At 42.6% G+C, this 14,044-nt stretch overlaps 2 long non-coding RNA genes across 3 annotated transcripts; both read right to left on the bottom strand.

The window, feature by feature from the left end:
* Window positions 1-491: 491 nt before the first annotated feature.
* Window positions 492-2,527, bottom strand: LOC143378563 (uncharacterized). The gene is made up of 3 exons (XR_013088292.1): window positions 2,313-2,527; window positions 2,072-2,214; window positions 492-832 (listed from the first exon to the last, which is right to left on the bottom strand). It is a non-coding gene; the product is annotated as an uncharacterized LOC143378563 (long non-coding RNA).
* Window positions 2,528-8,342: 5,815 nt separating this feature from the next.
* On the bottom strand, window positions 8,343-13,120 carry LOC143378564 (uncharacterized). 2 transcript variants are annotated; one of them, XR_013088294.1, is made up of 4 exons: window positions 12,586-13,120; window positions 12,050-12,398; window positions 9,740-11,951; window positions 8,343-9,062 (listed from the first exon to the last, which is right to left on the bottom strand). It is a non-coding gene; the product is annotated as an uncharacterized LOC143378564 (long non-coding RNA). The 2 variants fall into 2 exon arrangements; XR_013088293.1 differs by having other exon boundaries at window positions 8,343-11,951.
* Window positions 13,121-14,044: the final 924 nt, after the last annotated feature.

Genomic DNA, 14,044 nt, shown 5'->3' on the forward strand with positions numbered 1-14,044 from the left:
CTTGAAACTTAAACCACGTACGCCATATTTTGCAAATTGTATATTACTGCCACAATCTTTGCACTTAATTAATTGTTACAAAGAACAAAATAGCAAATTAATTTAATAATTGTATGAAACAATAGATCGTCGTCATATCAACGGGAACGTCAATATTTATGTCGTTGCTACGCTGCAGTTTTTCTGCCGATGTACTCGCCCAATTACTTGCCACGAAATTTCCTATTTTTAGCAGGATAACTTGGTCACTCAGAACTTGATCTTGATGTTTTCCGCTTCATTTTTCCAGGTGTGCCCTCTACGGAGATTCGTCTATGACCCATATTTGCAAACGGGGTTTTAATTTATGAGCAGTTGCTAGGAAGGGATCGCATTCAGGTAAAGGAACAATTAACAGAAAGTGTCACACACAATAGGATCAGGTATAGGGTAAAGGCAGGTAATATGGAATATCTGATTTCAAAAGCTTGTCAAAAGTAGTGGAATTTTTTTTTTAATAAAACTGACATGAGGGGACGAAGGAACTAATGCATAATCATATTAACGTAATGAAATGTAAAAAATCCAATTGTTTTGTAATTATAGTAAAAAAACTGAAAAGATTGAAAATCGGCCGTTCGAAAAAATGGTTTCTAATATGGAAAACCTACGTAATTTGTAAAGAAAACTAAAAAATCTTTCCTTTTTTTTTACTAAAAATGAAGATTTATTAAGTAGAAGATACAAATAAATATATATACATCATTTTTGGAATTTATTCCTGCTTTCTGTGTCTCCTACACGTTGGGCACGTGAATAATACGTCGGAAGCCCCACATTCTTCGTGTGTCCACTGAAAGCGGCGAATACATTGGGTCTAATTTTCATTGTCATTGTTACGAGCCGGGGCTGCGGCAACGCGAGAGGCCGGCGAGAGGGGTATTTCCCAAGGAATACGGTTTATGAATTTGTTAGTTAGATGCGCGGACAAACCTGATGCGAAATCAGGGAGCCGCTAGGATTATTGACAGCGAGGACGAACCTGATTGTTAGTCAGGGAGCCGCAGGAGAGTGAGACGTCGTGAACGGTCCCGATGCGAAATTGGGGAGTCACTAGGATGAAATTCACAGACGAACTCGACGCGAAGTCGAGGAGCTGTTAGGAGGTTGGATTATTCACAGACGAACCTGGTACGAAACCAGGGAGCTGTTCGGAAGTTGGTAGATTTACAGACGAACCTGATGCGAAATCAGGGAGCTGTTGGATACGGACGAACCTGACGCGAAATCAGGGAGCCGTAGGGGGGTTAAAACGTGGACGAACCCGATGCGAAATCGGGGAGCCACTGGGTTGGTAAAGATTCGTTGTTTTGGATAAGGTTGCGAACGAACCTGATGCTAGATCAGGGAGTCGCGGGAAATGTTAGTAATGCCTCGTAACTCTTAATTTACGTTTGATACAACTCGAGCGGTAAAGTTGTATCAGTGGGTGAGTGCTACTAATATTATAAGGATCGCTGGGTAAAAGATGGGTTAACGAATCTACTCGATTTACAAGTGAACACCATTAGTATATTCAATAATCAATTTTTATACAGATGTAAGTGTCGCGATTAGTGATTAAATAATGTAGTTACCAATATTTGCACGGTGTTAACGCACTGGCGATGCGGGGCGTAAGAATGGTTACTTCAATCGTAACCCAGAATATAACTGTACTAGCGGATTCTGTGAGGTTAACTATTGTTTCGTAAGGCGACTCGAGCCCGATCCTACTGAATCTAACCAACTCTGTACGAGCGTGACACGACGTGACTCTGCGCGTGACTTCACTGCTTTGAACCAAAGAGGGTTGAAACTAAAGTGTTTATATAGTCCCAAAATGAGTGGGGATTCGTTAGAAATCTCCATGTAAGGAAATCCGTATGGGTCGTCGTCGCGTCACGCCCGTTCCCATGGTCGTGATCCAAATGGTCGAGATCATGACTCCTCTTAGTGGTTTGTGATAAGCGAAAGGATTTTAGGGCGTTTTCCCTTCGCAGACGCGAGCTCGAAAAATTCTTGAGAGCGGCGAATGGGAAATTCCACATACGTAACATCATTATTTTTATAATTACCATCGCAAAATAAGCATTCCGTATCATCGTTGTCATCGTGATTATCAACTTCATCTATGTTACACGGTATGTTCCATATTACGTACACACATGTTCCGACAAGAAATTAAGAATTATACTAAGAGGAAAGTCCATTTATTGGTAAACTATTGTTGAATAATCAAGAACACACATATTTAATGATGAATTATATCAAAATAATACTTTGTAACATACCTTCACTACAATATTTAACTGTTTGATGCACTTTTCAGAAACTTTTACACCCCACGAAAAATATAAACGTTTCTCTTTCAATGATGGATGCTCGACTGATGCTCAATTGTCAGCATCATCGTCTATTGTGTCTAGGGATCTAGTAAACACGAGTGCCTGAAGAGTTCGTTATTTCTTTATCGAAATTTTACGATGTTCCATATTACCTGCCTTTACTCCAATTGGAGGGAATATGCAGTCGCAACAATGGGGATCCGTCCGCCGGCGAGGCGGATGCAGTGCCGCACGCACAGCTCCGTCTTTCCTATTAAAGTTGGCTATAACAGCCGAAATAGTCGAAAGAAGGACTCTAAACTTACATAGTTGATTCTTAAAGATATTTAATTTCGAAAAGTGAAAAGAAAACATTTTTCGAATCTGTCACAGTGGAACACCCCCTCAATGAGCATTTATCCAGGCAAACAATATAAATAAATCAAAATTAAAAAAAATGTTGTTCATTGTTCGCCGAATAAAGATACTTCACATTATTCGAATCTTCAAACAACTAATAAAGATAAAATATTTTTCTTCGATTCTTAATTTAAATATTTTCTTATCTACATAATTCCTATATCGCAACGGAAACGCCTCACCGCCACCGGAAAGCATTCTGGTGCGCTGAACAGGGCTCGTTTCCTCCCCTTGGGAAGCAAACTCCTTGTGTGTTAATAAAAACCAGAAAACTAGCCGATAAATTTAAATTAACCCGTTAACCTCCGCCGTGATTGGTTGTAGGCCGGTCTTAATTCATCAACCGCGTAATTAGATCATTTGACGAGAGACATTCCACGCTGAAACGACACACGTGTCTGTAATTGAAGTGTGCAATCCCCACTGGTAGAATGCTGTGCCGCTTAATGTTGATTCGTATTAACGGCACTGAACATGGTAACTATTTGTGCATAGGTGTCAATATTTGTACTATTTATTAATTATGGAACGACATAACAGTATAAATGGTAGTCTGAGCATTGTGAACGTCCATTTCTAACTGCAAGAAGTGAATGGGAAAAAATTTGTTCAAAATCGTTTGTAGATGAAACTTGGTAGATTCAATATTATTGTCTGGGGTTTCTGTAATGAATCAGGTATATACACGGGATTGGGATAAAAGTTTGATTTTAATATGGAAAGTGCAACTGTAGATGCTCAAATTTTATCAGAGAAACTGTTTCTATAGTAGCGTAATACATACGTGAATGAATACTGAAAGATTGAAAATTATTCAATATCGTTGGGAATGAGAATAATAATAAAATTTGTAGAATAAAAGTGTCCCATTTCGTGTATATTATTGATGAAATAAAATGTAAAAGTGTTTTAACGGCTAAATGCGATCAAATAATTGAAGATAGAAGTGTATAAAATGATGGAAAATGTAAAAGGATAAATTAGTTATTCTTGATTTGACTATGTAGTGATTCTTTAAATTTTTTTTTTTTAAATGTAATGTTAATTTTCAAATCAATAATTTTTTATTCTTATGTTACTCCCGTTCATTAGAAATAAAATGTGGAATTCTCATCTTACATTGTTATTAACTTCTAGTTTCTTGATAATACCTACAAAATAAGACATTTTAATTAAATTTTAAATATGTCTTTTGTGCGTAATTCTATAAAAGCACACAGTCTGCATAACATATTCAACAAGTCTACTTGTCTTAAGACATTGTAAATAAAATATATTGTAAATTCCATAGAGATTATAATGTTGTTCAAACAATTCACGATAACTACAATAAAATAGTGAATAAATGTTTCATTTTATATTATCTTTAATATAATAATACATTAACCTTACGCACTACTCCCGTTGTAATGTAGATGTAAGCCCTAAGGTTCGAAATACTTAAAATAAAAAAAAAATGTTAATCTCTAGGGCCATCAGATCCAATACTTGCATATGTAAATTGCGTCTAATTATAATTTTAACAAAAGCTTCTCAAACTGACTGTATCGCTCCCACATTCAGCAGTAACCATGAAACTGTTATCGGAAGAATCTGGACTACGCTTCCTTGAATTTCAAATTTACGCTTAATCCGTCCGTTCCATTTAATAAGAGGCCATGGTCCCGATTAAATCGGTCCTCGCATCCTTAATGCGTAACTCCGCTAAGAAACAGCTGTGTTCCATGGAAGGAAGAGTCCGAAACGAGCGACACACAAAGTAATGAATTTACTTGACCTCACAGTCTACTCTTACTTTTGTATAAAGGCCGGGTCCAACTAGTGCAACGGCGCGCCGCGCACGTTTTTTTCGACGCGCAAGGCTGATTTGTTGCAGAAAGACGTTCCCACTGGTGCAACTGCGCGCCGCGCACGGCTCAGATTTACGGGCGATTTGGAGCACTTGAAAGGGTCAACTTTTACGACGACGCGCGCGTCAAAAGCGTAAATAGCAACAATTATGCTCCTGCGATAGGTATACTTGTTTCTAGATATTGCATAATTGTAATACACTATATATATGCTGATATGTGACACTGAATTGTAGTTGTCCATCTTGATCAGTTTCAAATTATTCTATTTCTCATAAACAATTAAGTTATTGCTTTGATTCATCCTGCAAGAAAATCGTAGGTGTGAAAAATATCATTTTTTCGTGACTTCTATGTTTTAAAAAGTTCATACGTCTCAAAAAGTAAACTATTTAATAGCGCAATGGTGCATTTACTATTTGCGATTACTCGTATTGACATTATGTACCTACTTACTGTCAAAGCGTTGGCCGCTGGTGACCACCAGAACAGTGAATGTCTTAACCCCTTGGCATGCCGTTTAAATTCAAATCAGCATCAGCGGTGAGCCACGCGTCCAGCCATTTCACGGTTCGGCTCAGCGTCCGAAGTTGTCAATCGCACACGTCTTAGCCCCGTTACGCAGTTGCAACAAAGTAAATACATGTGTATGCGGCCAGGAATAACTGAGATGAAAAGACATCGGCGAAAAGTTGAGTCGCAGTATCTACTAACCTCGAGCCTGACCCTTGGTGTTTACGTTTCGTCCGATCGACGTACCTCGAGTCTCGCTACTGCTTTCCATCTTTGGCCCAATTGACGTGCAACGAGTCTCTCTCGTGCTTTCCATCTTTGGCCTGATCGAGAAACCACGAGTCTCACTCGATGTTGTAGGCCAAGGGGTTAATTGTAATTTCGTTTCCCATTGTATTACCAGGGAAATATCTCGACATTTGTGGATGTACGGACGTCAAATTTTAATCATTTTTTAAGTCATAAAACATTTTTAGAATCTTCAGATAAACTAAATGTAGGTAACTACTTAAAAACAGATGTTTCAGTATGCAATAGAGACAATATGACATCCTCCATAAGCCAGGTATTTCGGGACTTTCAGTACGCACACCAGGCCATACTTGCGTATCCATTTCAGAAATGCGAATTAATCAGAGGAAATGATACACGTGTATTTCCTGTGCAAGGGTAGAAAATTGGCGTCTGGGAGTAATGCTGGTCCAATTGGTCATGATATACCGAATCCCCTCCCTATGGCCCACCTTTTTTCATACTATCTATACAAAGGGCGTTCGTATTTTCAGTATTGGTCGCAATGGTAACTACCCTCAATCTCATATCGTGTGAGAAAAAAAGACAAACAGGACGCCGAAGTAGCGAATGACTGAGCGATATTAAAAGTGATGGCGGAAGTGTGGAAGGGAAGCCACGGCAGAGAACTTTCTTTACTTCAATTCAAACACAGTTTCTAGCAATCGGTGATCGCGACGTAGTAAACTCATTCAAACATCTCAAGTAGTATGAAGTGTGAAGGCGTTGTTTTGGCTACTGACCCAACCGCCGGCGTTAGCTTTACGTAGATAAAGAAAGCAAGATGTAGAAAAGAGGCTAGTATTTCCACAGCGGAAATTTCACTGTTTTCGACGTGCGCGCCAGGGATCCGCGTGCGCGCCTGGCAGAGCGTCGGCCAATTTCGTGCACGCGGCCTCATAAATTCGACCCTTTCAAGTGGACGAAAACGTCGTGCGTGGCGCATCGTTGCACTAGTGGGTAGAGCTGTACGAGTACTTGAATATTCGGGTAGCTTGAAATCCGAACCAATCCGGGTCTCGGTTTCCAAGCCGAGCCAGGTACCCGAAAGAACCGAGCGACTCGGATAGAACCAAGTACTTGAATGTTTTTCAAGCGGTCCGAAAGAACCGGGCGGATTGGATGAAACCGAGCGGCTCGGATAGAACCAAGTATTTGATGTTTTCCAAGCAGCCCGAAAGAAACCGGGCGGATTGGATAGAACGAAGAGGATTGAATTTTTCCAAGCGGCCCGAAACAAACCGGGTGGCTTGGAAAGAAACGAGCGGTCGGCTCGACCTTCATTCGGACCGTTCGTTTCTTTCCAAGCCACCCGGTTTCTTAGAGCCCGCCCGCTTACTCTCCAAGCCGCCCGGTTTCTTTCGGGCCGCTTGGAAAAATTCAATCCGCTCGGTTCCATCCAATCCGCCCGGTTTCTTTCGGGCCGCTTGGAAAAATTCAATCCGCTCGGTTCCATCCAATCCGCCCGGTTTCTTTCGGGCCGCTTGAAAAAAATTCAAGTACTTGGTTCTGTCCGAGCCGCTCGGTTCTTTCGGGTACCCGGCTCGGCTTGGAAACCGAGTCCCGGATTGGTTCGGATTTCAAGCTACCCGAATATTCAAGTACTCGTACAGCTCTACTGGGTACACGCGCGCGCCTGCCGGCGGGTTAATAATGTGGAAATATTATTTTCAACTATTGAAAATAATTTTTCGCGTATGTATGATTTAATAATATTTCTTCCTATGTTCTCCTTTATTTTTCTTTCTTTTTTGCTTTTTTCTTTCTTTTTCATTCATAATCAAACTTTAATCAAAATATTAACTGGATATGAAAATAATAAGTAACTTAAGGCAGGGAATTAATAATAGTAACTATTTCTCTACGGAAAGGTGTGGAGATTAATTTTTTTAAACAATTCAATCATTTCATCCTTGAAGTCTTCCAGGTCGTCGAATTCTGCAGCGTCATCAGTAGTGAGCAATGCCCAATAAAAACTTTGACACATCATGAATTGCCACCTCGCTTTGTTTCTAAACTACACGCCGTAGAGATGTCATATTTTGCAAACATTCAGATTTCATCTAGACACACATGGAAAACTCATAATCTTAATTTTGAATCTTTGAATTCTTTATTTATCTATAATTATTCATTTTTTTAACGGGTAACCGTCTTTGTTAACATTGACTTGACAGAAATATAATCCATACGGAAAAGGCAAAAAAGAAAGAAAAATAAAGGAAAGCGCAAGAAGAAACATTATTAAATCATACATATGCGAAAAATTATTTTCAATAGTTAAAGAATATTTTCATTTGCAGTTTACATTTTAATTACTCACATTATTACGAACCATTATCCAGTAGATAAACATGTATTCTGAAATACTCGAAACAATCAAGCTTCAAACTATTCGACATATCCAGACTGCTCGGTTCTTTCGAGCCGCCTTTTTCGAGTACTCGGCTCGGTCCGGTTCTTCGAGCCGAGTCAGACTCGGCTTGCTTTTTCCGAGTACTCGAACATCTCTACTGTACAACAGGCATGCAGAAACGGCTGAATTGGGACTGACCGGGTCAGAGCAGGCCTCCTAGAAAGTTGTTAGTGAAATTAGGGACACCGCACGGACACGGAACGGACAGTGTACGGATACGGAACTGACACGGAACTGATATGTGTGCGCAGACCTTAATAGAGCGGCTTACCCGTGGATTGCGAGATGGTTCGTGTGACGTGCGATAAAGAATTGAAATTCAAAATTAAGAATTCTTTTTAATATGTACAGATTTACTTGGACGAAACAGCTTATTGCTATTACAACAATAATATAATATACATAGAATTCAACACTTAGTCGATATATAAATCATAGATTCAGATACTCGGTCGATATAACAGATTATTGACTTAAAGGCTTGGTCGATGTATACAGGGTGTAACAAAAATGTTTCCGATCCTTGAAAGGGGTGATTCGTGGAGTGATTGCAAACAACTTTTTCTTTAGCGAAAATATTGTCCGAAGCTTCGTTAGCGAGATATTAACAAACAAAATTCGACCAATCAGAACGCGAGGCTTCCGCTCGAGCTTCCGCGGTAGCGTTGGCTATGTCACGTAGAGCAATCGTCAAGATATTTATAATAGTACAAAGACCAAGGTCAGTGTATGACCATTGAGTCTATTTGTTATTAATGAGTTCCAGTGACTTGTGCGGAAATACCAAAGTGGTTCGGAATGATAAGTTCCGCTAAACTCGTAGGAATTGTTAATAATTATAAACGCTAAGTTCGAGTATTGAATAACGAGCTCCGCATAGGCAAGGGTTAGGTACAAGAACTAACAGCGCCACGAGGTCGGATATGGTAGAAACAAGACTGAACGTTTATTGGGTGGCGCATGGCTCTTTTATACTACATGAGTGGAGGGTGACCTAGTTTAGGACACATGCGTGGTGCGTGGTTCTTCCTAAGTTGAAGGGTTTATGACTTCCTGAACACGTGCAGGATTCTATTGAACACGTGCGTGGTTCTTCCTAGTTGCTATAGTTTCTTGACAATGCACGTGGTTCCTTTATGTTGCGTTGCTGACCTAGATCTTGACAGGATATGTACTTTATGGTTCTTCTTGGGCGTTACAGCTACGCGGTAGGCGGTTGCGTTTGTACTACGAACAAGCAAGTTGGCGTGTATTGAAGGAAACCGCGTAAAATAACAAATGAAAAAGATATAGGTAGCACTGAAAATCTAACTTTTCGTTATCTGTTGTTTGTCATTTAAAGTGAATAACGAATAAACGATAAGTCAAGGTAAATCATGTCAAACGTAAAAAGACGAATATACAGGTTTTTTTAGAAGAATCGAAAATAATAATTATTTGAAGTGAGAGTCCAAGAAATACATAAATTTCGTTTTCAAATAACCCATAAACGAAAAAGTAATGTAACCGAAAATGTACGATAAGTGATCGTAGTTTGTTATTGCGGTAAAACTCCGTTATTTAATAACAGCCTACGCTGTTGCTGATAATAAATATGTCTCTTTAAAAAGCCCGAAGAAAAATTTACGTACAAGAAACTCGGAGAAATATAAAAAATAATATTAGGTGTGTGAAGAAATTCTTTTCGACTGGATTTACATAATCAGTACAAAGCCACCGAATTTCTATCGCGGTGCTATTCGTAAGCTGCCAGACAAATGGCAAAAGGTAATTACCAATAATGGAAATTATTTCGATGATTGAGTTGTTTTCATATTTTTTAGATCAAACTGTTATTATACTCAAAAATCGGAAAGAATTTATTTTTACCCTTAATAATGACGAATAAATTAAATAAAACTCACCCTTTCGGACATTCCTTCCCTTACTTCCCTTCCATTTTGAAAACTTGTGTCACTAGGTCACTGTACCGATGCTGGCCATCGGTGAACGAAAATATTTATGGCAGGGTAGCGCCCAGTGCTCAGCTCATCGCAGGTAAATACGACCGCACCCAAAGTAAAGGGTCGCAACGTCAAGTGCATTCGGGTTAATGTAGCGAATATTCACTTCACTGCACGGCTACTAACACTGATCACTTCATTTATTTTTCATGAAACTCGTTGTCCTTACGTTATAAAAATTGGTGGAAATGAATTTTCACTTGGCGTCCGGAGCCGTGCATACAGCCGTGCAAATGCTCGTACAGCAGTACTTTCGTCTCCGTTGTACTGGACATAAACCCAGAACATCGCGTAATACTCTTGTGTAGAAAACATTTCTCTGATGCGATTGCCAACTGACTGACAGGATTTTTTCCAAGGAGCTTCCTCTACCCCAAGTAGCTTCTCTCGTTCCATTATGAGTTAACTCCCACCAAAATAACAGGCCTTAGGTAAAAAGAAGCCAGCACATTTTCGAAACACAAGTGCTTCGCAGAAGTGCAACGAACGAACCGTCGTGCACTTTTACAAAAGCCCGCGCATCTTCCTTTTACTGCCAATATACCGATTGCTTTGAGATAGACAGCAGACACCACGTGTTTCGGTTCCAAAGGGTCCGAAGAGGAGAGAAACAAAAAATCTTCGAGTGGCTGTAAAGAAGAAAATGCATGCCATTCCTGTTTTTTCCTCTAAACCCTGAGTTCACGTCTGCTACGAGGCGGAACCAATTAAAGCATAAATTACCCAAAACTGTAGGAAACCGTTTTCTATCGCCGACTCGCGGGACAATACGGTAATAAACCGCGGCCCTGGCAAAATGCTTTGGCCCATCAGCCTGATTAATTTTAAATATGCCTCGTGGAGAGACACATGAAGAGAGGGGGTAACTCGCTGACTGCTCGTAGTCCCGCCTGCTTCGTCTTTCCTTCAAATTAAAGAGAGATCCCTTATCTCTCGAGTATAAGCACGCGCTCGAATTTCAAAACAAAAGCACGCGTTGACGTATTTCATGCGAGAAAAGGTGGGCTTGTAGTCCGATTGGTCCTAATCTAACCAAAATTAATCAGTCTGATCGGCCAGAGCATTTCGCCAGGTGGGCATTGGGGAGGAGGTATTGCCGTGAAGAGGGCTTCTTCAAGAGAGGGATGCAAATCCGATTGGTCCTAACACAATCTGGTTTAGCAACTTTCACACCTCCTAACCCTAACCAATCGAACTTGCATCCCTCCCAAAAAAAACCGGCCATCCGAGCGTAGAAGCAACTGCGAACTAAAAGACTATTGAAGTTGAAAACTGAGTCATATTTTCCTACTTCTCTTTGCGTACAAACTCTAAGTAAATTTCATAACGTTTTGAAACATTAACGGTGGGTATTAACTTTGGCAGGTAGGTATTTGCTTCAACAGGCAATGCCACCCGTGGCGCCAGCAAGACCGCCCCCGGTGCTTGCTATTCCAGCGGGTTTTCTTCTAGTGAAAATCAGTAAATTTGCAAGCGTATTATCTCAAAAACCTGTGGAAATAAAGTGTATACATTAAAGCTTATTGAATTTGCCTTGAAACGCACTATCAACTGATCTCTTAGAAAAAATCCGTCTGCGCTAATAAATAAATTGGCCCTCTCGAACCATGCAATTCCATGTAAAAAAAAAATTTTATCTGCAATACTTTAGGACAGGGGTGCGCAAGGAGCCGCTTTTAGCGCCTAGCTGCGAGCAACCCGCCTGTCCCGTTACTAAGGTTAGAATCGGTGAGGAGAACTGCAGTAGTGTACGTGCATTTGGTAAGACTTGAACCCACAACCAAAAATCCCAAAAAGTGATAAAAGGAGCTCTCTCGTCTCACTCCAAAACACAGATACCTTCAACATCAAATGCCCAAGGAAACCTATTCTCATCCATGGAGTCACTCACCTCCCTCATCCACGGAAATCATCACCAGCTTGCAGAAACATTACAGGCCCTCCGCAAAGAGATCGACGAACTAAGGGCTCAGAATGAGACACTTACCGTCCAAAACGAAAACTACCTATCAGGAGCTCCACGGGTTTGCCGATGCCTCAGAACGTGCCTATGCTGCAGCGGTGTATCTTCGAGTCGTCGACAAGGCTGGTAACGTCCGCACCCAGCTGATCACTGCAAAAACCAAGGTGGTACCATTGAAAAGGATATCACTACTAAGACTGGAGCTGTGTGCTGCCGCCTTACTAACCAAGCTAGTGGCATGCACTTACGAGAGCCTGGGCTTGAGTGGAACAGCCGTGCATCTCTGGAGCGACTCCACCATCACGCTCGCTTGGATCCAAAGACATCCGGCCCGCTGGAAGACATACGTTGCCAATAGAGTATCGGAAATACAGCGAACACTCCCGGATGCTCAATGGCACCATGTCTCCAGCCAGGACAACCCGGCTGACTGCGCATCCCGAGGTTTACCACCCAGCGAGCTACCCGAATTTGCTCTCTGGTGGACTGGACCGGACTGGTTGACCACGTCTGCAGGATGGAAGAGCGGGAATCAGTCTCCGCTGCCAACGACTGATTTCGAGGCCCGGACATCTTCTACCGTGACGTCGGGTGAAACTACAAAGGGCGAGATATTTTTAAACCGTTTTTCATCGATACATCTTGTCCTTAGAACCACCGCCTGGTGCTTGCGGTGGCTGCCAAGGACTCAGATTGCTACCCGAGTGCCGGCCTTGCTACCAGCGGAGGTCGAAGCGGCACGTAGGCACTGGCTTCACCTCGTGCAGCGACAGGAGTTTCTTACCGAAATTCAGCAGGCTGCTGCGACTCAACCCCTACGTGGATGACCAAGGCCTCCTGCGTGTGAGTGGTCGACTACGTCATTCTGCTCTGCCACTGGACGCACAACATCAGGTGCTACTTCCCAGAGACAGCCGCCTGACAGAGTTGTTTGTGATCGAGGCGCATCAACGATCACTCCACGGAGGGACACAACTTACCTTATCCCTCATACGCCAGAGGTACTGGAATCCCCAAGGACGACAGCGGGTCAAGGTCATCATCCACCGCTGCACAACTTGCATCCGCTGGCGCTCTACAACAGGTCAACACTTAATGGGGGATCTACCAGCAGTCCGCGTGACACCAGCACGGTCTTTTCTACATGTCGGCGTGGACTATGCCGGACCGCTGACCTTGCTAAGGTCAAGAGGCAGGGGTCAACGCACCCACAAAGGCTATGTGGCGTTATTTATATGTTTAGGCACTCGCGCGGTTCACCTGGAGCTGGTTTCAGATTGCAGCACAGAAGCCTTCATTGCCGCTCTGCGGCGTTTCACTTCACGGCGAGGACTCTGTGCTACCATCCAGAGCGACAGGGGAACCAACTTCGTGGGAGCTGCCCGAGAGCTTCGGGATATTCTAGGCCACCTTACCTCTGGACATGACCGCATCCACTCTACCCTCTTGAAGGACGGTATCCAGTGGCGATTCAACCCCCCCCCCCCCCCCGCTGCCCCACACTTCGGAGGTCTATGGGAAGCAGCTGTTAAATCGACTAAGCATCACCTAAGGAGGGTGATAGGAGAACAACACCTTACCTCCGAGGAGATGTCGACGCTGCTTCACCAAATCGAGGCCTGTCTGAATTCAAGGCCACTGCAAGCTATGAGCGACGACCCAGAGGACCTGACAGTACTGACGCCAGGCCATTTTTGGATTGGAGACGCCTTGCTGAGTTTGCCCGATCCCATCACCGACGACGTCCCCGCCTACCGACTTTCAAGGTAGCATCTCCTGCAGCAGATGAGGATGCAGTTTTGGAAGCGGTGGGCCACGGAATATTTGCAATCACTACAGGCTCGTAACAAGTGGACTCACCAGCACTCGCAGCCCCGCGTCGGCGACTTGTGCCTCATCAAGTCGGAACTATCGTCTCCTGCTCGATGGCCACTGGCGAGAGTCACCAAGCTTCATGCCGGCGCAGATGGGTTGACACGCGTCGTAACACTTAAAACTGCTCTTTCTGAATTTACACGACCTATTTGTAAACTCGTCTTCTTACCGTTTGTACTGGAACCGTCCACTGCGCAATAGATCACTCTCTGCACGTACAACTGCGATTGCCTGACGCCTCCACATGAGCGAAGCGGAGCCACCGACCAATCCAGCCGTTCAATCAACAAGTGCCGTCTGTTGTACTTCTTCATCGGGACGATGAATAGCGGGCGGGAAATGTTCACGGAATCGACATGTCAACGCCA

Source organism: Andrena cerasifolii, chromosome 2, assembly GCF_050908995.1.
Source record: "Andrena cerasifolii isolate SP2316 chromosome 2, iyAndCera1_principal, whole genome shotgun sequence".
In the NCBI taxonomy this organism is placed as follows: Eukaryota; Metazoa; Arthropoda; class Insecta; order Hymenoptera; family Andrenidae; genus Andrena; species Andrena cerasifolii.